This window comes from Castor canadensis, chromosome 6 (genome assembly GCF_047511655.1).
Source record: "Castor canadensis chromosome 6, mCasCan1.hap1v2, whole genome shotgun sequence".
Classification (NCBI taxonomy): domain Eukaryota; kingdom Metazoa; phylum Chordata; class Mammalia; order Rodentia; family Castoridae; genus Castor; species Castor canadensis.
In genome coordinates, this window is record NC_133391.1 from 46,596,072 (window position 1) to 46,618,778 (window position 22,707).

A 22,707-nucleotide genomic window follows, 5' to 3' on the forward strand; every position below is an offset into this window, starting at 1 on the left:
GTGGTCCGCGTCTTCCCAAGCCGTCTGGGCGCTGGTGTCTGGCGGCAGCGCGGGAGCCCTCCTGGTTTCTCCGTTTACCGTGGAGTGGGGATGCTATGCGCAGACTGGAGGTGTGGAGGAGTCAAAGTTTTGCCTCTTCTCAGTATTTTTTTATGTAAGGTGTATCTCCAGTACTTTAGGAGGCTCACTTTCTGCTTCCTCCCTCTAGCCACCATCTTGGAATAGACCCAGCATTTCTTTCATTAGTTTTTTTCCCTAATATGGAATATGTTCCCTAACATATTCCATCTTGTTATTTTTATCTTATTTTACCATCAAATCAAATGGATTTCTTTTAGATAGTATATAGTTGAATTCTTTAAAAATCCAATTTGATAATCTGTCATTTAATTGGTATGTTTATATCATTGGTATTTAGTGTAATTATTGATAGTTAGATTTAAGTCCCTTATTTTATTCATTTTCTGTTCATTCCTTTTGTTTTTCATGTCTTGCCTTATTTTGAATATTTGGGATTCCATTTTCATTTTTCTGAAGTGTTTTAAAAAAAATATCTCTTGGTAAATTTTTCTATTAGTAGTTCTCCTAATGCTAAGTTTACACACACACCTGAAACTTCATACAATCCAATTAAAAATGTTAATACTTTAAGTTAAAATAAGAAACCTTAAGACTTTACCCTTCTTCATTTTTATGTATTTGTTTTATGTCACATTTACCTACATTGAAACAGTATTATAATTTTTTTCAGCACTCATACATTCTAGATCAAATTTAGGAGGCAAATAATAGTTTATTTCATTTACTGAGATATTTGCAATTCTATTGCTTTTTATTTATTGCCGACTTTCTAAGTTTCCTGCAGTTATTTGTTTACTTCCATTTGAAGACCTTTATTTAGTATTTCTTTGAAGGCACATCAACTGGTGACAATTTTTCTTAATTTTCCTTCCTCTAAGAATGTCCTTATTTTGCCTTCATTCTGGTGAATAACTTTCATACAGATTTAGATTGACCTTTTTTTTTTCTTTTGGCACTTAAAAAATATTAATCCTACCATCTTCTGGACTCCATAGGTCCAGATAAGAAAGATGCTACTTTCAAGATTTTCAAACTTTATCTTTGGTTTTCAGTAGTTTCCTTATGATATGTCTAGGTGTGGTTCTTAAAGATTTATCCTCTTGTGGTTTACTAAGGTTTATTTGAACTGCAATTTTTTGCATTTCCCCAAATTTGGAGAGTTTCTGGTCATTATTTCTTCAGTTATTTTTTTGTATCATTCTCTTTTTCTGTAACTAATAAGGTAAATGTGAGCTCTTATCATATTGGTCTTCTGCTCCCTAAAGCAGTAGCATTTTTTTTAACCTTTTTTTATCCATTTGTTGTTTAGATTGGATGGGAACTATCTACTTTAAGTAGATAGTTGAACTAATTCTTTTGATCTATCAGGTTCACTGATTCTTCCCTTATTTCATTTTGCTATCGAATCCTTGTGAATTTAATTTTTTTTTGTATTTTCTAGTTCTAGACTTTGTAATTAGTTCTTATGTGGTGGCTTCCATTTCTTTGCTAAGAATATCATTCCATTTGTTTCTAGAGTGTTTTCCCTTACTTCATGTGGCATGGCTATAATCGCAGCTATAGATGTTTTTGTCTAATAATTTCAAATACAGTCATTTCAAGGTTGGTATCTGTGGACTATCCTTTCCAGTAAGCTATTTAGATTTGCCTAGCTCTTTGTATGTGAAATAATTTTGGATTGTATCTTTGCTATCTTGAATGCTGTGTTATGAGATTCTGGGCTCAGCTAAACCCTTACAAAGAGTGACTTTTTTTTTTCCAAGAAGGCAGTCAACCCTGTAGGACTTAGACTACAAGTCCTGACCTGTTTTCCGTGGGTTTGGTTCTGATGTCAGTTTTGTTTTCAAAGACTTTGCAACACTAGCCTGTTTTTCACAGCTTGGGCACTTTCCATTTCTGGTCTACACTGCAAAGCAGTTCTCAATGCCATGCTGTGCTGATTCTGATACATTTCATGCCTGCTCAGATGGAGCTCAAGTTTTCATATAGAGATTCAAAGGCGCTCTTTCTTCCAGCTTTTTCCTTTCCAGGTCTTTCCTCACCCATCAGCTCTCTGTTCACTTGATTGGCATTTCTATATAATTATTGTGTGTGTTTGTGAGTTGGGAGAGGGCTCATATTAATTTAGCCTACTATGTTGTCGAAACCAGAAGTTTGCATATTTCATTAAATGATTGATTACACTCATGTACTTTTTAAAACAACACAATGATGTAATGTGTGCATATCCTGTAAAATGTGATATTTTAAGACTTCTATAAAACATTCATGCAGCAAATAATATCAGTGTCCCACCATTGTTTCCTTAAATCCCTTTACCATTTTTGTTCATATTGATACCCAGAGATTTCTACTCCTGACATCCAGCACCTGCACAACTTTGTCAGAAAGCTACTCTTGGACAGTCAGTGTCCCATTTGCCTCAAGAGTTTGGCAATTTATATCCCCCTATGGCAGTCCTGATGCCAATAGGTGATTGGGACATTAGGGTAATACTTCAGCTTCTTTATTTCTGATCTGGAAGACCCTTTGATGTATTTTGAACTATCTGCTGAGCTTCCCAGTAGAGCTGAGCTAAATTTATCCCTCATGGGATAAATTTATCCCTCAGTTGCATATTGGCATTCCTGCTGCCTTCTTTTTCTTCCCTACCCATTTCCTTGGAAATTTTCTTAGTAAATAACTTTTGCATCAATTCTGTCCCAGTGTCTGCTTTGGGGGGAACATACTAGGTAGGCAAAATTCTAAGACAGCTTTCAGGATTCCCTGGTGTGCATACCCTGTATAATCCCTTCCTCTTGAACATGAGTGGATTATGTCATTCCCTTGATCAAGGTTACATTATATAGGAAAGGTGATGATATAATAATTCCCTGAGTTATATGAGGCTCAATCTTAGCAAACTGTCTTTCTGGCCTTAAAGAATTAAGATGTCATGTGTGAGAGAGCCCCAGGACAAGAAAGTATAGAGCCTTAGGGCCAAAAGTGACCCTCAGCTCACAGGCATCAGGAGAGTGGAGACCTCAGCCATACTACAGCAAGGAGGTGAATTCTATCAACAACCAGTGTGCTCCAGAAAGGCATATAGCATGACTGATGCCTAGACTATGGCAGCCTTGTGAGATAAGAGCAGAGGGACCAGGTGGTTTGTCCATGGCTGGTGTGATGGTCTGAATATGAAATGTTGCTACAAGCTCATATATTGAACACTGGTTGGGGAGCTGGTGGAAACTTTCAGAGGTGGGGTCTAGCTAGAGGAAGTAGGTCACTAGGGGTGTGACTTTGAGATTATACCTGGTCTCTTTCTTGCTCTGCTCTGCTTCCTGGCTAAGAGGATGCGAACAGTTCTGCTTTGCCACAGTGGATTGAAACCTTTGAAACCATAAGCAAAACAAGTTTTTCCTCCTTGTCAATTGTTTATTTCAGGCAATGAGAAAGTTGGCTAACACCCTTGTTCTCCTGCCCCTGGAAACTGTGAGAGTAACAAATGCAGTTTCTTTCAAGCAGCTAATTTTATGGTAATTTGTTATGCAGCAATAGAAAATTAATACAATAACTTAGTTTTCCCATATCCTCTATTTTCTCACCAGTGTAATGAGCACTATAATATTCAGTGGAGTTCATAATGATGCTCTGCAACAGTTTTTTAATTATCCAAGAACAGAATGGGTTTACTTTCTTCACTAATCATTTGTTGAGTGTCTTGTTTGTGTAAGGCATATTTTAGGGAGTGGAGGGATATCAAAACAAATATTGTCTTTCTTGCCCCAAAAGAACTGATTTTGTAGAGAATAGAAAAGATACAACTGTTCATGAATAATGATATTACAAGTCACAGTCATGAAGGTGGTACACGGAAGGTGTAAAAATGCTATGGGAATAACCTCACGGAGGTTTCTGTTAAGTTTGAGGCATGTAATGTGCCCTCCTCAGTGTTGAATTCACAGTTGGAGTTGAGAAGACAGTATCAGTGTGCTCTGAGGGGCAGAGTAGTGATTTCAGAGTCAGATAGACTTAAGTCAGCCTCTTGGCCTTACTAGCTGTGTGACCATTGGCAAATTTTATCATTTTTACTCATTTCTTCTTTGGTAAAATCTTTTACAGACTTTGTAACTTTAACTATGATCAAGAGCAACTTATTTACAGCATGTCCCACAAATAATTATGATTCTCCATAACCACCAATAAAGAGAATGAATTAGACAAGGGAGGCTCTAGTTCTAACTCTAAAAGTAGATGATGAGAGCAATGGAAATTCGGAGAGTGGGAGTGGATAGAGGTGTTGATGAGGTAGAAGAGACAGGGCTTTGAAGATGACTGTGTGGTGGGAATGTAGGACGAGAAGAGAAAAGTGAAGAAAAATATGTGACTGAATGAGATGACAATTCACGTCAGGGATTTGTTGTCTCATTTGATCCTACAATCTTTTATCCGTAGTAGCACAGCCTATGAACATGGGCTCTGGAGGCAGACTGCAGCCCAGCTCTTCCACACTCTGGCAGACTGACTCTGGACAAGTTACTTAATTTTCACCTGTAAAATAGGAATTCTGATAGTACTTAGTCTATAGGATTCCTGAGAGAGTTAAGTAAGTTGCTATGTAGCATATAACAGTATATATATATATATAGTATACGGCAGAAAGAGAATACTGTGTTAAAATGTGAGCTATAGAGATTGTCACCAGAACACTTTAATATTAATAATTGCACCAATAGTTATTTTGCAAATAAAATATATTAAAGTTTCAAAATACATTGTTAAAGTACCAACCTTTTCATAACATGTCAAGTATACTTTTTAAAGTACAGCAGGGTATATGAATGACTATTATTACACAATAAATTTGGTCATAATGCATCACTTAAGAGGTCTGGGATCGCTACCCCTCCTCCTACCCCACTTTCTCTCTACCTACTAGTTACATCTTAGAGCTTGTCCGTCCTCCAGGGCACGATACCATCTTCTCAGACCCTGCTTACCTTCTGAAATCTCACATTAGCATACTATTTTTCTCATGGCATTTATGTCCTCTCTTTCATTCATATGGCGTTAAAGGTCTTATCTTGAACTACACATGACAGAAACTGCATGAGTCAGAAGAATTAATAGAATGTTTAGAAGCTCTTAAGTTATTTACTTTCCCTTACTGCCTTGGTTTCTCACTCGTCACGGTTCTAATTCATAATAAGAACACACAAAACTGCACAGAGCAGTCTTCAGTTGTGCTTATTGGAAATCTGTGTTCATGGGAATCTTCGTCCTTTCTTGGACACAATGGCAGTGCTGTGGAGAGTAGAGTGGATTGAAAGCGTGGCAGTGCTAAGGTCGGCATATTATCTGAATACTTAAAATTATTTTTGTCCTTTTAAAAAGTCTGATTTATAGTATGTTTATGTACATAGGTATATCTCTGGATTGGAAGAAGTTTGTTTTAAGTCTTGCATTTTGGTGCTTAGCAATGCTAATTTCCTGCTTGGACACTGGAGCATCAGGTGTTTCATCTCAAGATGTTCAGGAGATCATACTTTCCCTTGACAACAAGAGCACAGGAATGGATAATATGTTAAATAGCTCTTAGAGCGTGTGAAGGCTGCAAGTTTTGCTACCCCAGAACATATGTTTTTTTTTCTCTTGTACAATGCAAGACAGGTATAGTCAGAATTATCATATCACTTAGCCAGTTAGTTATTCTGTGATACTATGATTATGCAGAGTATAGAGAGAACTTTATTTATGAACTTATTCTCAAAAAAACAAAAAAAAAGAAGCAAAAAGCAAAGCCAGCACATCATCTAATTCTCAATGTAAAATAATGCAGAAGTGCGGAAGATGAACATCTGATTTGTCACTTCTGATACACTAATGTTTTATCCAAAAGGAAGAACACATTGTAACTTGCTCAGTCATCTGCATAAACACCACCTGGCCCTTTACAGGCACCTACTCAAGTAACAGGAATCAACGAATGGCAGCTCTGCTCATAGCCTTTTCACTGGTAGAAATAGAAAAGTCTTTTTTTCTTTCTTTAAAAACAAAGCATTTATTTATCAAAGTAACAGCATCTAATGCATTTTTTCAATAGCATGAGATTGAGGTGATGAAAGTGAAACCCATAGAATTTTCCACATTAGGGAATATATGATCACAAATTGCTAATGTTTTGAACAGCTAAAAAAAAATTCATTATCCTTTAAAAACAGGGTAGATCAAACCAGACCTTGTGTTATAAGTACTTACTGCACTTTCCCCTGGGGTATGTCACTTAATAAGTCTTACACTGAAAATATCTGTAGGTTTTAGTGTAAAATATTTTGCCAGAGCTGGGAGGATTTTTCTCCCCTCCAAACTGACACATTCTGGCTGTCCACTTCAGTGAGCACACCCTTGTGCTGCACCACACACGGAGAGGTAGCACTGCGTCTCCGGTGGCACATGCAGAGGAAGAGCCTGGATTGCCACCATACACTGTTCCCATCTTGCACGCTTTCAAAGGGAAGTTAGTGCCTGGGTGAATGAGAACGATGTGAGGGCATAAGGAAGGGGTTATGGATAAAAACTCTTCCTTGCCTTTACATTTTAGATTCAAATTGGCTAACTAGAGGGCGTTGACGCCCTTCTTTCCTCCACTGAGAAAACATTGCCGAAATCTTGGAATTTTCTGCGTCAGAGAACAATGGAGTAAGTTGGTCTTCTGAATATACTAGTTTTGTTTTTAAAAGGAGACATCATCTTGAGAGACATTGAACTCTGTCCTGGGCTCACTCTTTTGCTGAATACTAACCTGTGGAGCATCTCTACTTTCCACAAATTTCTACCTTTAAATAAATCCTCCAGTTGTCTATCACCCTAAATTCTTTCTGGGATCACGTGAAAAGTAACAGTCTACAGCTTATTTCCTATCAGTTTCTGGATTGCATGCTGAGTCAGTGCTTCTGTTCATTGATGTTTTTCTTCCTTTTTTTTTTTTTTTTGGCAGTACTGGGGTTTGAACTGAGGGCCTCATGCTTTCTAGGCAGGTGCTCTACCACTTGAGCCACTCCACCAGCCCTCTGTTCATTGATTTTTAACATTTCTATTTGGTGGTGAAAGTGACTGGGTCCTCCCTGTTCTTAGACTTAATGCAGTATGATATTTTGCAGTGTGATTGCCCAGGACACCTATGTCAACCTAAGGCAAATAGTTAATCTTGTCTACACTATTCAAGTGCATCTTAGTCTCTGGCATGGATTCTTATTTTAATCGTATTCTTGATTCATGTTGGGAAAGTATACCTGGGTTCAGATGGGGGAAGAACCTTGCACTTTTCTCAATTCCCAATGCAGCCTAGAAAGTGATTTTATTCTTTCATATATTCTGCTAGTAAGTTTAAAGTTCCTACTATGTACCATTGTTGCATTTATATCACTTATATTCTGATGAGCTTGAACAAATATTCATGATTCTAGAAATAACTGACAATGTTTCTGCTTCAAGGTCAGAAAGACAGTGACAGTGTCATTACAGCAATTAACATGAAATTACATTGGAGCACTTAGTATATACCATGCCTTGTGTTACATGTCATCTAATTTAATCTGAACCACAAACCTACAGAATAGGAATGTTAATTTAATTTTATAGATAAGGAAGTTGATGCCCAGACAGGCACCATAACTTTCCCAATGTGAGACAGGTACCAGGTTCTCCTGATTATAATGTCTAACTTCTGAAAGTTTGTGTGGGTCGTAGGAGCTGAACCTCTGAAAATTAAATTTAAACTTACATAATTTAGGTGACTAAATCAGAAGTATTACTTTCTTTTGATACTGACCATCTCTGTCTTCAGAGAATACAAGCATGTCTTCTAATATAGTTAAGCAGGAGAGTAAAAATAGGGCTTGTAGTAAATTCAAGTTTGCTGGCTTTGTCTAAACGTTCCAGGTGAATGCTGCTTTATGTGCCCTGGGGGTCCTGGGATTGCACCGTTTCTCAACTGTGCAGAGAATCTGGGCAAATTTGAAAAAGACATCCCTTCCCTTTAATGGATATAGATCTGGCCTGGGAAACAAGTTCAGGCCTGTGTGCCTGGCTTGGCAAAGGAGTGCAGGCTGCATGCTTTTTCCAACTTCCCCTTAGGCTGATGTCCCCTGTGCTGGGCATGGCTGATAATTATCATTTTCTTTTTTGAGAAAAATGGACATGTAGATTTTAAAAGTGAAATTTCTTGTTTAAATATTGTCAAGGAATTAAAAATTTAAAAACCTCTGTGTGGAACCTGTCATGGTGGTACATGTCTGCAATCCCAGCTACTCAGGAGGCAGGGAGATTGCGAGTTCAAGGTCAGCTTGGGCTACATAGCAAGATCCCACTTTGAAGCAAAACACAAATCTCTGTGTGGGTCAAATAAACGCATCTATATGTTGGATTTGGCCTGCTGGCCTTTATTTGAAACTTCTAGATTATAGGCTAATCCTCCAAGGTGAGAAGAAATAGTTATTTGTTTTGTCAGCATGCTCTTTAAAAAGTTGAGACAAAATGTTCTCAACTTTGATTCCAGAAGTGAGAAGAAGCATTTTTAGTCTCTGAGAAGTCTATCTGTATTTGTCATTAAAATGCTCGGGTAGTCTGTTATTTGAAATTACCTGTATATAACATGGATATTTAGGAGTTAAAAATGTATCAAGATTAATGAGTAAATAGTAAGTAGAATTTGTATAAATCTTAAATTATCTTGAATGTTTCTTTTAGATAAAAAGTTTCAGTTGTGACCTATGATTGGTGTTAAAGAATTATTTGATGTTGTCAATATGTTGAGCTAAGAATAAAACCAGATAAACATGAATTATCTCTCCCATGAGAGATTTGTCTTAAGAGACCGGGTATGTTTTTAGCACATGCAAGGCCCTGGGTTCAATCCCTAGGAAACACACACAAAATTGCTTTGTAGTCATGGAGTTAGGTTGTCATCTTGTCAGAGTCTAAAGTAATTATTGCTCGTTTTAATTTCTAGTACAGTCAAGTTTTGTCTTATTAATGACTAATTCTTTGTATGTTATTTTATTAAGCAAACCAAATGAAACCATGCACTACTTGGGTCAATGGAATCTTGAAAAATATGTGTTACAGTGACAAGGGAAAGGTACCAAAGGTATACCTCACAGCTCTGGTGCCTTCCAAACTGGTACTTCAGGGAAATCTTGTCTTGAGGAATAATAGGAGGCTGCCTAGAGAAAGAGAACAAATTGATACTTTTTTGTAGAGGTGGGAAGAAAAACCATACCTGTGTGACTGATTACTAATGACCTCTTGATGAAATGTGGATTTTTTTCCCCAGGGACTGGAGTTGTTTGAATCTTATGTAGTCATTACTTTTGTGACTTCAATAAAGCATGAAGTTCTTTTTTCATCATCAGGGAAAGCTGAACACAGGTCAGTGAGAACACTATTTTTTTTTCTTTCTCACCTACAAATGAAACTTTGTGTATTTCTATGCCTAAAATCTTATGGAACTCAAACTTCACAATTGAAAAAATTTAAACCACATACATGAAATTGCTATAAGCATAGCTAGCTTTTTTAGATTCTAGGCCATTTTGGAGAAGAGTGTCTTCATTTGATATTCAGAGAGAAGCTTAGAACTAATTTTCTTTGAGTTTCCAAGACCTTGGCAGTGAAATGAAAATGTTTCACTAGAAAATAAATTGGAACTACAAAACAAGTACCTAGACCTATTTTTGTCTTAAATATTCAGCTTATTAATTATTATGACATATAAGAACATATATTTTTCTTATAAAAAATTTACCAGTGAATAGATCTGTTGTAATATTCAGCTTTGGCTTTCCCCCATCACGGTATTTTGGTTAAAATATTAGAACTGGAAGGAATCTTTGATGCATTTGATTTCCAAACTGTGATCCTTAGAACCCCAAGTTGCTTCAGGGTTTCTGTAAGAATTTTATTAAATTTTCATTTAAAAGCATAGGTCAGTTCTCAGTTATCTGGGCTATCGTAGACTGCAACAGGGAGGTTATTAGGCAGGGCTTCAGAACCCCAGCCACATTTTAGGCAAGAATGCTCCACTTTTATTCATTTATTAAGTAAGTATTTATCTAGCACCTATGGTTTGATGGGTGGTACTTTAGGTGCTAGGAATAATGTGGGCAAGGTAGATAAAGCTTCTTGTCGCATTTGGCTTAGATTCCGGGCAGGAGGGTGGGGCAGGGGAGATTTCTGATTAGTATTCTTAAGAGAGCTAAGAGATCTCAACCAGCAAAAACCCTTGGTCCTTCCTATTATTGCTTATACTCTCTCTTCAACAAAACTAGAGATAAGGGGCAAAATAGTTTCTGCCTGGTAGCGAGGGGGTGGGGTGTAAGGAGGGGGTTAGGGAGGGGGTGGGGGAAGGGGGGAGAAATGACCCAAACATTGTATGCACATATGAATAAAAAAAGAGGGAGATCCCAGGATAAGAACAGGTTGGCCTGGAAGGTCTGAAAAGCATTTAGATTTTATTACAAATGTAATGGGAGTGACGCAATCTGATTTATGATTTAAAAGGATTCTTCTGGCTTCTGTGTGGCAAGCAGCTTGTAGCATGGCTAGAATGGAAACAGCAAAGCCTGTTAGATTTTTATAGATTTCTACATGTAAGCCTCATGTACTAGGATAGGTCAAGGTAATCTCCTGCTGGAAAAGCTGAATAAATCTCAAAACTTAAGTGTTAAAAGTACAGAAATCTATGGCAGCAATGAGGACAAGATGGACTACAGTTTCAGAAGGGAAGCTAATGATCTTGAATCATTTCTTCCCTGAGGGCATTTGCTGATTCTGGTCATGCATGGAGGATCAGAATTTGACACAGGCCAAGGTATATTTATTGGGAAAATAAAGATTTTAGTGGTTGCTGGGCCAGATGGTGCATGCTTGTAATGATAGCTATTTGGGAGATGGGATCGCTTCCAGATTTGGAGACTCAGAGTCCTACCAAACATAATTAAATTCCTGGGGGGCTGTACCTTAAGAACAGGGCCAAGCAGAGCGAGACTGAGTTTTACCAAAACTCATCACAACCTCAACCCAGCAGCTTGAGGTGGTCAATCCCCCAATGTCTGTCCTTGCTATTAGCTGATGGAAGAAAGCCTATCCGATTTGGAGATCGCATCATCTGGAAGTTTTGTTTTGCTTTTTTAATTTGGGAAACAGGCTAATAGAAAACACCCAAGCAGAAGCAGGGTGAAAAAAAGTGGATCCTCCCCAAACTCCCAAACAGTAAGGGAAATATAAAACATGCTGAAAAAGATGTAACTGAAATCTCAAAATGAGAGAAAAGATTAGAGTGGAAACAATATTCAGTTAAAGGCTAGCAATTTTCCAAACCAATGAAAGACATCAATCTGCAGATTTAAGTAAGATCAATGCAATGAAAATAATACTTAGTATCCCTTGTGTAAAACTGCTGAAATCCAGTAAACAAATAAATGCTTAAGTTCAGTCAGAAGGACTATTCTAGAAGAATGCCAATAAAGCTTGCCTGTGGCTTCTCAAAGGGGACCATGGAGGCTAGAAGGCAATGAATGGTTCCTTTAGCATGCTGAAGGAAAATAACTACTAAACTGGAGTTCTGTACTTTCAGGTAAACAAAAATGAAGGTGATTTCTTTCCATGAGGCCTGTACTAAAACAAATAGAAAATGAAATTCTTCAGAGAGAATAATGTAAATTCTAGAGGGAAGCATGTAAATTCTAGAGGGAATGAAAAATATCAGAAAGGAAAAATATCTGGGTAGAAATTAATGAAAATTCACCATATAGAATGAGAATAATAATGTAATTTAGAGTCTTAAAGTGCTATATTACTAGAATTCACAACAAAAATGCAAAAAAGCACGAAAAGACTAAATAATTATACTGTTATAAGGTTCTAGCACCCTTGGGAAGTGATATAAGCATAGTTTTTACTAGAATGTGATAACTCAAGTATGCATGATATAACATAATCTACAGGAGAACAATGAGAAGGATAGTGTATCAAGATAATGCAGCAGAATATGAAAAATGTATTTGATAGTCTAAACAAGGAAAGAAAGGAAAGCAAAAAGAACATAAAACAGAATAAAATATAAAGCAAATGGTGAAATCACAGCTATAATCTTACTGTATGAGCAATTGTATTACAAGTAAATGGGCTAAATAATCCATGTCAAAGACTGAGATAGTGAGGCTGGATTAAAATACAGACCCCAACTGTACATTGCTTATGAAGAATATAAGATGAAAATATAGAAGGATACAGAAATGTTAAAAGTAAGAGAATGGGAAAAAACATACAATATTCTTCCTGTATCAGTGGGAGGTGTTTTGAGATTCTCAGTGAATGTCTGAAACTGGATACTACTGAATTCTATAATTTACTAACTTTTTCAAATAACTAAGTACACATCATGCTGTGTGGTCATAACTTTTGCAGTTTAAGGTGTGATAGCAACACTACATAGAAAGTCTTTCTTTTTTAAAGAGCACTTTATTAGCATAAATTAATCATAGAGTTTTCTTGTGATATTTCCATACATGATTGTAATTTACTTTGATCAAATCCACCCCCTCAATTACTATTTCCTATCCTTTTTCCCTTTTCCCTTCATGAAATTTCTTTCTTCATAATTTCAAAGATCACAGCAACTTCAGCATACAATATTTTTCTTTATTAAGTTGAGAGCTTTCACCTTTTCAGTTAAAGGAAGAACTTTATAACTTTTCTTTGGCATATCCAAATTGCCAGTTGTGCACTTTGGTGCCATACTTAAGGAGAAAAAGGGTTTCTCAAAGAACTTTCCCAATTCAGTAAATAGCACAGTTACTCACTGAGTACTCCAGGGCAAAAACTTTAGAATTCTCTTTAATATGTCTTTGCTGTTTCATATCCCATGCAAATCCAACATTGAGTCCCATAATGGAGGCTACTAAATCTACAGATTACTAAATATGTGCCAGAGATGATGGTGAAGGACCAGAAAGTGGCTATGAATGTAAGGCAAAATCATCAAATTCTGGGTTCATTTTATGGGTAGGTGCCAATGGAACTTGATGTTGGATTTGTATGATATTTGAAACAACAAAGGTGTAATAAAGTTTTGTCCTGGAAGACTATGTGAATAACTGCTATTTACTGAGTTGGGAAAATTTACTGAGATGTGAATCCGGGAGGAAAATACAAAAGTTCTCCTTTGGCCAAATGGGACAGGATTGGGGAAAATAGCAACAACTCAGTTTTGGTGATAGAGAGCGCTACTGCTGAGTGCACATTTGGTTTCACAAATAATCCTGTTGAACTCTTTCATTTTACAGATAAATACATTAAACTTCTGAAGCTTGCTGACAGGCACACAGCAAGCTAATGGCTGACCACAAATAAAATCCAGGTCATTTGGAGTAAACCCTCATGTCACAAATCTTATCATATCTTGTTTCTAAACTTGCTTTGTTGACTTACTGAAAATATTTGTTTAAATGTTCTGAGTGTGTAGTCTATGCCAGGCATTGTGCTAAATACTTAAGTTTTCTCTTGATGGTGTTTTTAATAACACAAAGAGGTAGACACTATTTTCCTTCACTTCCTTCCTTCCTTCCGTTTCAGTACTGCGAATTGAACTCAGGCCTTGTGACTACTAGGAAGTACTCTACCACTGAGCTACACTGCAGGCCCTGCTAGCCTCATTTTTGTTGTTGCAGTACTGGGATTTGAACTCAGGGCCCCACACCTTCTAGGTAGGTATTCTACTACTTGAGCCACTCCACCAGACCCTCCTTCCTATTTTTATAGATAAGAGAACTGAGCTTTTGGGGCTGAGTAGTATGATTGGTGAAGCTAGTGATGTAACCCTGGGGCTTAACTCCCATAACTGCTATGCAATATCTTTTGCACTTAGGATAGAAAATAGACACTCAAATTGTGCTGCATTCCATTTCGTTTCCTTTATTCTTTCATGGGTTTATGATCACTTTGCTCATCTATTATTTGATTTTTTTTTGTTTTTGGTCTCCCTGTTTTTCCTTTAGATTTTCAATTTGACTGAGGAGCTATTTCCATTCAATTAAATTTACGGAAGTCACTGATACTTTTGACTCTTTTTTCCAGAGTCTTGGTGCTTCCTTAGAACACAGAGCTGCTGGCTTCTTCAGTTTCAGCAACTGTAACTGCTGTCTTTTTAGAACAAAGTAGTAATTAGAGATCATTTGTTATAAAAGCCTCTCTCTGATAGAAGACCCTTTGTATTTTTGCTGACCTCTTTGAAAATTGCAGAAAAAATAAAAATAAATCCATCAAAAAAAAATCCACAAAACTCAACACCTCATCCAAATAACTTTCCCAACCAAAACTAAAGCATCTTCAGAAGATGGAGGATTTTTTTTTTTTGTCTTTAATCTAAGGGCAGTTTAAAAGCCAAGGTAGTCTCTGGAACTACTTTAATCAATCTAATGGAGTGTGTTGACCTCAGGCTCTGGGCTACTACAAAGAGACTCAGATGTAAGCCCATGCAGGAATGCTTTCCCAGGGCATTGGACTAAAAGTGGCTCTGTGAGATAAGGGGAAATGTCCAAGAGGAGTCAATGATGGTCCATTCGGGGGGGATTGATGCAGTCTGAAATGTGCTGTGTTACTGAAGATGTAGTGGCAAAAGCCAGCTGGTCCCCTATCTAGCATAATTTCCTGCACAAGGCTCTTGTGAGAAAAGAAGTGTATGGTGATGGACCTTTGTTAGTTCAAAGGTTTTTACCTCTTTATTCTAAAGCCCTGTTGTGAATTCACAGGGCTTAAAATATGTATTACTGTCCCTTTCATTTTATCATTCTAAAAGAAATCAAAGACAGAAAACTTTTTTCTTCCTAATGAGCTTGTCTGTTTGAAATCATAGGGTATTTGTACATATGGTCTTCTAATATCTCAGCTGAATCTTTGTGATTTCAGTGGGAGTTGGTGAGACATTGTTTTTCCATAAAGAATTTCAAGGAACTTTTGCAAAAAAGACAGCCTTGTTTTCTCTTCCTTTTCAATAATTACAGCTTAGTTTATCGTAAAATGAAGCAGAGAAAACTACAAATTCATTCTGAAAAAAGATCTGAAAGACTGAGACTGTTAATTGTCCCACTTCCTCTTCAATTAAAGTTGAGAAATTTGTCTTGCTATAATCCCAGCCCTTGAATTTCCACTGCAGGGTGCGGGACCCAGGGCTTTGTATGTGCTGATCTGCATCCCCATTCTTTGTTTCTTTGAGACAGATAGATACTCACCATGCAGTTCTCACAGGTTCACCTTGAACTCACTATGTAACCCAGGCTGGCCTCAGCTCAACATCCTCCTGCTTCTGCCTACTAGTGCTGAATTACACCCCTACACCACCACTCCACCCACAGTCATGCTTGAATAAAACTTCTGGCTAAATGAAACAGGTTTGGGGCATGAACATGGCATTCTGTATAGCATGATGTTCATAAAACAGGATTTGGGCTGTATGACCAGAACAATTCTCTCCTCACGATTACTAATTGCTGCTTACTATTATTGGCTTAAAGATTTTTTCCTGAAGGTACTTATTTATTATCGTGTATTGCTTGCCCTCTCCAACCTTTACAAATTATATTTTTCATCTGACATATAATCCATACTTTAAACTCTATCTTTTATCCATTCAATACAGTTTAAAGTCAAATTTCAGTGATTGACAGTCCATAAAAAGAAGAAATGCTCATTTAAAAAAAACTGAGAAAGCAGAATAATCTCTTAGTAGTACAAAAACACTGGTGTCACTCTCCAGTTTCCTAAAGAAATATTTTGTTTATCATCTTCTAAAATGTGATTCAAAACATGACAGGTGAATAAAGACAGAAAAATTAAGATATGGGCACAAGCAAATGCAGTATTAATAATTAAGGTAAATAAAATTTGTATACAAAAGAAAATTGTCAAGGTGATGGAGGATGTTTCTGAAAATACAGGACATTGAGGCAACAGGAAAATGAGTTGAGGTTTTCACATTTTACATTCTATACAAAAGCTTAATGTAGTTCAAATTTTCTCTTCCTTGATTCCATTGTTCTAGCAAACGTTATTTATGATGACCTATTATCGCACCTTTTCTAGGTTATATTGGTTGGAGTTTTTCCTATACAGTATATGTTGTTGTGATTTGTGAGGGACTAAATTATTCTTTAATGCTTTTCAATTTATTTCTATTAACCTCAATTGGTTAACTTCCTTGACTGAGCCATTTATATGCTATCACATTTCATTGGTGGTATCTCTCATTGGGCTTCTCCATGTAGGATGGAAGATTCCGTTTTTAAAGGCACAATGTAAAAACATTAACATAAAAGGCATCTTTAAAATGTGAGTTAGGAGAGCAAGTTGTATCAACAGGAATCAGATGATGCATTAACCAAATCCACTGTTTTTAAAAGAAGAACTTATTTGGGGCTGGAGGAATTGTCATTTCCTGCATTAGCATAAAAGTTGCTGCAGTGTCCCAAAAAGGCCTGTGTTGATGACTTGGTCACCAGCCTGGGCTCGAGTAGGAGATGCAGCTTAGTGGAAAGAAGTCAGGTCACTGGGGGCTGGCCCTTGAGGGGGATTTTAGGAAAACTGCCCTCTTTCTTCCTTCCTTTCTTTCTCTTCCATCCTCCCTCTTTCTTTTCTTCTTTCTTTCTTTCCTTCCTTCCTTCCTTCCTTTTGTCCTTTCCTTCCCTCCTTCCTTCATCTTTTCTATTTAAAAAAATTCTCTATTTTTGCAATGAAATGAACAGCTCTTTTACTATGTGCTCTTGCCATGATGTTCAGTGCTGCCACACCCTCAAAGCAACATGGTCAAGCCACCATGGACTAAAACCTCTGAAACCATGAGCCAATATAAACTTTTCCCACTTCTAAGTTGATTTTTTCCAGGTATTTTGTCTCAGTAACACCTAATATAACTTGTTTGTTTTCTTTTCTTCATTTATTCAACCAAGTATGCATGTATGTATGAATTTTGCTGTACTGGGAATTGAACCAAGGGCCTCACACTTGCTAGGCAAGCACTCTACTTCTGGAACTATTTCCCCAGTCCTTTTTATTGTCTTTTTTTTTTTTTTAGATAAGGTCTTGTTAATTTTGCCTGCCTGGCCTGGCACTCACCATCCTCCTGTCTTAACCTATTGAGTAGCTTGACTGAGTGTAGATTTGTGAGTAATTTTGGAGATTGAAATTGCTGTGTTTTGTAGTTAGATGTAAGGTGGTGAAGGAAAAGGTGAAATCTTATGTATCTTCCAGGTTTTGAACTCAAGAGACTGGATGAAGTGTGGTTAGATTAGGAAATGAGAAACATACTAAAATATGTTTGGTAGTAGAAGCAACTGTAGAGTTGCAAGAGATAGGGAGCACATGTATGTGTCTCTTTTGGTTTCTAGTAACTCACAATGAGGATTAAATTTCAACACAAGAAGCTGTGGGGAACACACTCAAGAAATATCCAACCATTGCAGTCTGGAATTTTACACTGTTTATGTTTGTATCTCCATTGATTAGCTCACTGTTTGGAATATAGCTGACTATCAACAAGTACTTGTTAAATGAATGAGTGGTGGTACTTACATAGTGAAGAGTGTGATTTGGGGAATGATTTTTCATAGCCACCAGCTGGGTCTTAATCAGAGAATTATGATTCTAGACTAAGCCCTGTTCCTATCAATGAGTCTGTAGATTCATTTTCAATGTACATATGTAGACTTATGATAATAATCTTGACAGATTGATCCAAAGAGAAGTGAAGTATATAGCCACATGCTTATATTCACCTTGAGTTGATAAAAAGCAAAGGAAACTTTACTGAAATCAGTTTATAATTATTTGCATTTATTGGGAGGGTTGGATGAGAGTCACTTCCTGCTCAGTCCTCTTAAGTTTCCATGGGGAGGAATTTTTCCCTCACTTCAACCACAGAGGTACAGAGAGTTATCTAACTAGTCTGTTTGGGAGAGGAACTGTTGCTTCTCTCTCTCTCTCTCTCTCTCTCTCTCTCTCTCTCTCTCTCTCTCTTTATACAACTGCTTACAGGAAGCACACGTTCTGATCCGCTTTCCTACATAAAGTTTCTATGGCAGAAATTGAGTGAACAAATGGTAATATTTATACAATATGAAACATGGCTTTCAAAGAATAGTTTCTTTCAACATTCCATCTACCTGATGGCCAGGTAGACCTGCATTTTAATCCTGCATGGGACTGAGTGAAGGAGCTTGTTTCATTCATTGCTGACATATCTAAACCATGTTCTTTAACGTAGACTGGCCTTTTACTGGTAATATGTCTAGTAGTTGGACCTCCATCTTTTGTTTAGCTCTCAGTTGGTTCAGGGCTTACACTGAGAAAAAAGTGCTACATAATGGATTACCTCCAACCTTATCAGTGTTTAATTTGAATTACTTTTCTACTTCTGCTCATCTTGTTCCTAAATGCCATCTGTTGAAATTATTTAATCCAACCAGATTTGTTTTAACATATTGTGTTTTTGCCCAACTCTGAGTATTTAAAATGGAGATAGCTGACTTCTTTTGCTAGTGGTGGTGTGTTTAATATTGCTTAATATCTTATTCTGTCTTCATGGAAGGCAGCGCATAACATGAATACAAGTTCATTCAGTATTTTCAGAGAATGAGCAGAGCTGTGAAATTCATTAAATATTATCACAATAAGAAGAAAGGACAAGCCACAAGAGAAAAACAATCTGTACATAAGACTTCACTGCAAACTAGACTGTTTTAGTGTTTATAAATATTCGTCTGTTGAGAGAAGTACGTGTATTATAATAATTATGCATTAGTGCCTCATTAGTAGGGGGTTACATCCATGCTGTTTCTTTTTCCTCTAGTGTATTTCTGATAAGTTAGCATTTTTAAAGTCTTATTTAAAATGCAATAAAAACAGAGGAGAGAGAGAGTGTGTGTATATATTCAAGAGGACATCATTTGTAATTCCTTCTGCTGTAGGAAGAAAGTATACCATGGGCTTCTGAGCCTAAGGGGGGTTGTAAGGAATTCCCTTTCCCATCAGACTCAGAACCCAGTTAAATGGAAAGTACCAATCAGAACAGAACTTATGTATTGACTTTTCTCCCTTGGTGCCATTGTATTATTTACATTTAAATTTTGAGTCCCTAAGTATGTTTTGTAAATGAGACCCTTTCTAGACCAGCACTCCCAGAAATGCCTTCACTATGCATTTTGTGGCTACATCCCTGGACATTGTTCAGTCCTTTTTGTCTGTTTTGTTTTTTGGTAGTGTTGGGATTTGAACTCAGGCTTTGTGCTTGCTAGGCAGATGCTCTACCACTTGAGCCTTGCCTCCAGCTCTCAGTCTTAGATCTTTCTGTTGAGTTTCATATAGTTGCAGTTGTGGACACCCTTGGATTCTGGACATTACCTATTAATTGTTCTCTCCTGTCAGTTCTCACTGACTTTTCTTCTCCATTTCTTTTATGAGATTCTCTTCATTATTATCGTGCTCTCCCTGACATATTTACCTGCATTGTTTTCCACTTACACCACTCTTCTCATACTTCATAATTTCCCTAGATGATCCTCAATCTCATGCTTTCAATTAGCATCATCTAAATGTTGGTGTTCAGTATGAATATAGGTAAGGTATAGTTTACGTTTCTAAGTCTATCTTTTTGCCCTATAGCAAATCTGTGAATGTCAATTAGGCATTTCCAACTGCTCATTGTATATCTCTAGATACCTCACAGACACTTAGAGCTCAACAAATCAACTTCTCCTCTTAAAGGCTTGTTCCTATTTCTTTATTTTGTCTTAGAAGATGGTTCACCATTATTTAGTCACCAGAACAAGAAAGTTGGAGGTTCTTTAGACAGATTTTGTCGTGTCCTTTCCCATGTCCGTTCAGACACCAAATCCTGCCAAATGTACCTTTTAAAACATTCTCAAAGTTATTCCTTTCTTTCCATCTATCTTACCACTACCCTAGTTGAAACTGAAAATGAACTGCCTGAACAATTGCAACTGACTTTCACATGACCCCTTGCTTGTGATCTTGACTTCTTCACAGTTACTCTCCATGCTACTCTATAACACATCTCTGTCCAAGAACTGTCCTTCTTGGAACTCTCCAATAACCTCTACCGAATGAAGGATAAGGACTGAGTGCTTAATTTGAAACATAAAACCTTTGAAAATCTGGGTGGAAGGGGAGTGGGAAACCATTTTGGAGGCAAAACCCAAAACAACATAAAAGTGTGAAAAGTAATGAAAAAAAATCATCTCCCTCAAGTCCATTCCCCTGGTAGGACAAATGCCAGCAATATATTCATTCATAAATCACTGTTCTTAATTGCAACTTACAAAAATTTAGTTGCAATTGACTTGTAAGTCAAGGTTCTTAATTACTGCCTGATTTAAGTAGAAAAGAAATATATTAAAAAGATACGGACAACTAGCAAAAACCGTTAGTCCTTCCTATTTTTGCTTATACACTCTCTTCAACAAAATTAGAGATAAAGGCAGAATAGTTCCTGCCTGGTAGCGAGGGGGTGGGAGGGAGAGGGAGGGGGTTGGGGTTAGGGGTAAGGAAGGGGGTGGGGGGTAAGGAAGGGGGTGGGGGGAAGGGGGGAGAAATGATCCAAACATTGTATGCACATATGAATTAAAAAAAAAAGATATGAAGTAACTTTCAGAACCAAGTTGAGGACCATGCAGCCATAAGACAGTGAGGGGCAATACCCCAAATAACGCAGAAACCATCACTATCAAGGCTCTGTGCCTTACATATGGTGGTTCCTATCCTTAACATTACCTAGCAGGAGAAATTAGATACTGGCTTGGCACTGCAACCATCTTCTCCCAGGAACTGGATCTTTCTGCACTTGCCATTCCTGCCAAATTCACAGATCCTCCTGGTCCCTGACATGCTTGGATTGGCTTCTCTTTGTATGATGATGACTTGGAAATTAATGATCTGGTATTTAGTAGAAAGGAGGGTTAGAGTAGAGACTCTGGAACCAAAGTTCTTGTGCTGCTGTCTATTATTATACCTACTGGTTGTAACTCTGTGTAGCTACTTGATCTGTGACTCAGTTTCCTCATCAGTATAATAGGGAAAATTAAGCAAGTTATTGTAGGTAAGTTGTTTAAAATGGTTCCTGTGATATATATAGTAAGTATATAAATTGCTATTATTCAAATTATATAGTGGAACTTATTCTATTTCCCACTAAGACTTATAAGGAGAGGAAGGATTACCCAAATCAGGGAAGAAATTCCTATAGTGAGTAGCTAGAAAGACTTTCACCCTCTGATTTACAATTAAATTTATATGCTTGTATGGTGTATAACTTCATATTAAACTCATTCCTAGTTCAAACTACCTCAGACAAATTGGATGGGAATGTATTGGTTTTTGTAATCCAACTGCAGAGAGGAATGGATGCAGCTAGGTGTGAAGGACAGCTGGAAGCATGGACATCGCCCACCACAACTCTTCCCAGCGGTCTCCTCTGCCTTCCTCAGTGTGTCTGGTGTCACCTGTGACATGTGCCACCTCCAGAGACTGAAAAGCACCATTTCTGGCAACATTCAAACCTCTTAGCTCTCCACTCAATGTGAAATGTCTTCATTCAGATGCCTAGGCAAAGAATCCTGGGAAGGGGCTATGATCACCAGGCTGGAAGGAGGTATCATCAGGAAATATGGAAGCTCTTAATTAAGACCACATGTTTGAGATTTGGGGAAAAGATTTTCCAGAAGAAGTGTAAAGGAATATTCAACAATTCATAGCAAGCTAAAATTTCCTTTAAATAAAAAAATGTTTAAAAATGCTAATAAAAACACACAAAAGAGCTAGAAACTGAATTTTTAAATCTTGGAGATCAGCAACGTGTTAATGGGGGCTGTTAGGTAAGTTGTGCAGTTTCTTGGGCTAAAACTAATCATCCTTTAATTGTAAAGTACCCCGAGTTTGCAAGGGAGCTTTAAAAAAACTGCTACTGTTTGCAACCACTTATCTGTGTGAATCAATTCTCTGCAACCAAAACAAAATACGCACATGCAAAAAAACTCTGAAATAAAAAACAGAGATGTTACGACTTCAACTCTCACCTACCTTTCCTATTTTCTGCTGTTTCACAAAACTGCTAGTTGTTCTCATTGAATGACTTCTTATTAGGTAAGTGTTATGCAATTCAATTTATAAGATTAATGCATACTAATAAAATACTGCTTTCAGATGTTTTACTTGCTAGGTTTTTTGTAGGATATTGTTTGAAAGATTTCTACTGCTGGAAAATTGAAAACAAGTACACCAGAGCGGAGGTCAGCAAAGTTTCTATAAAGGACTAGATGGTGAGTAGTTCAGATTTTGTGGTTCATCCAGTCTCTGTCACAACTCAGCTCTGGCATTGGCATGTGACAATCCACAAATGAACCACTATTGCTGTCTTCCCGTAAGGCTTCATTTTTATTTAATTTTTTCCTTCTAACCAACATGTAATAATTGTACTTATTTATGGGGTAAATTTAAGTACATGTATATATTGTATATGGATCAAATTAGGGTAATTAGCATTTGTATCTCCTTATTACTTCTTTACATTTGGAGGGT

At 37.1% G+C, this 22,707-nt stretch overlaps 1 long non-coding RNA gene across 1 annotated transcript; it reads left to right on the top strand.

Moving 5' to 3' along the window:
* The first annotated feature begins 6,567 nt into the window (after nt 1–6,567).
* Nucleotides 6,568–22,405, top strand: LOC141423874 (uncharacterized). The gene is made up of 4 exons (XR_012448642.1): nt 6,568–6,762; nt 9,398–9,492; nt 13,699–13,829; nt 21,525–22,405. It is a non-coding gene; the product is annotated as an uncharacterized lncRNA (long non-coding RNA).
* Nucleotides 22,406–22,707: the final 302 nt, after the last annotated feature.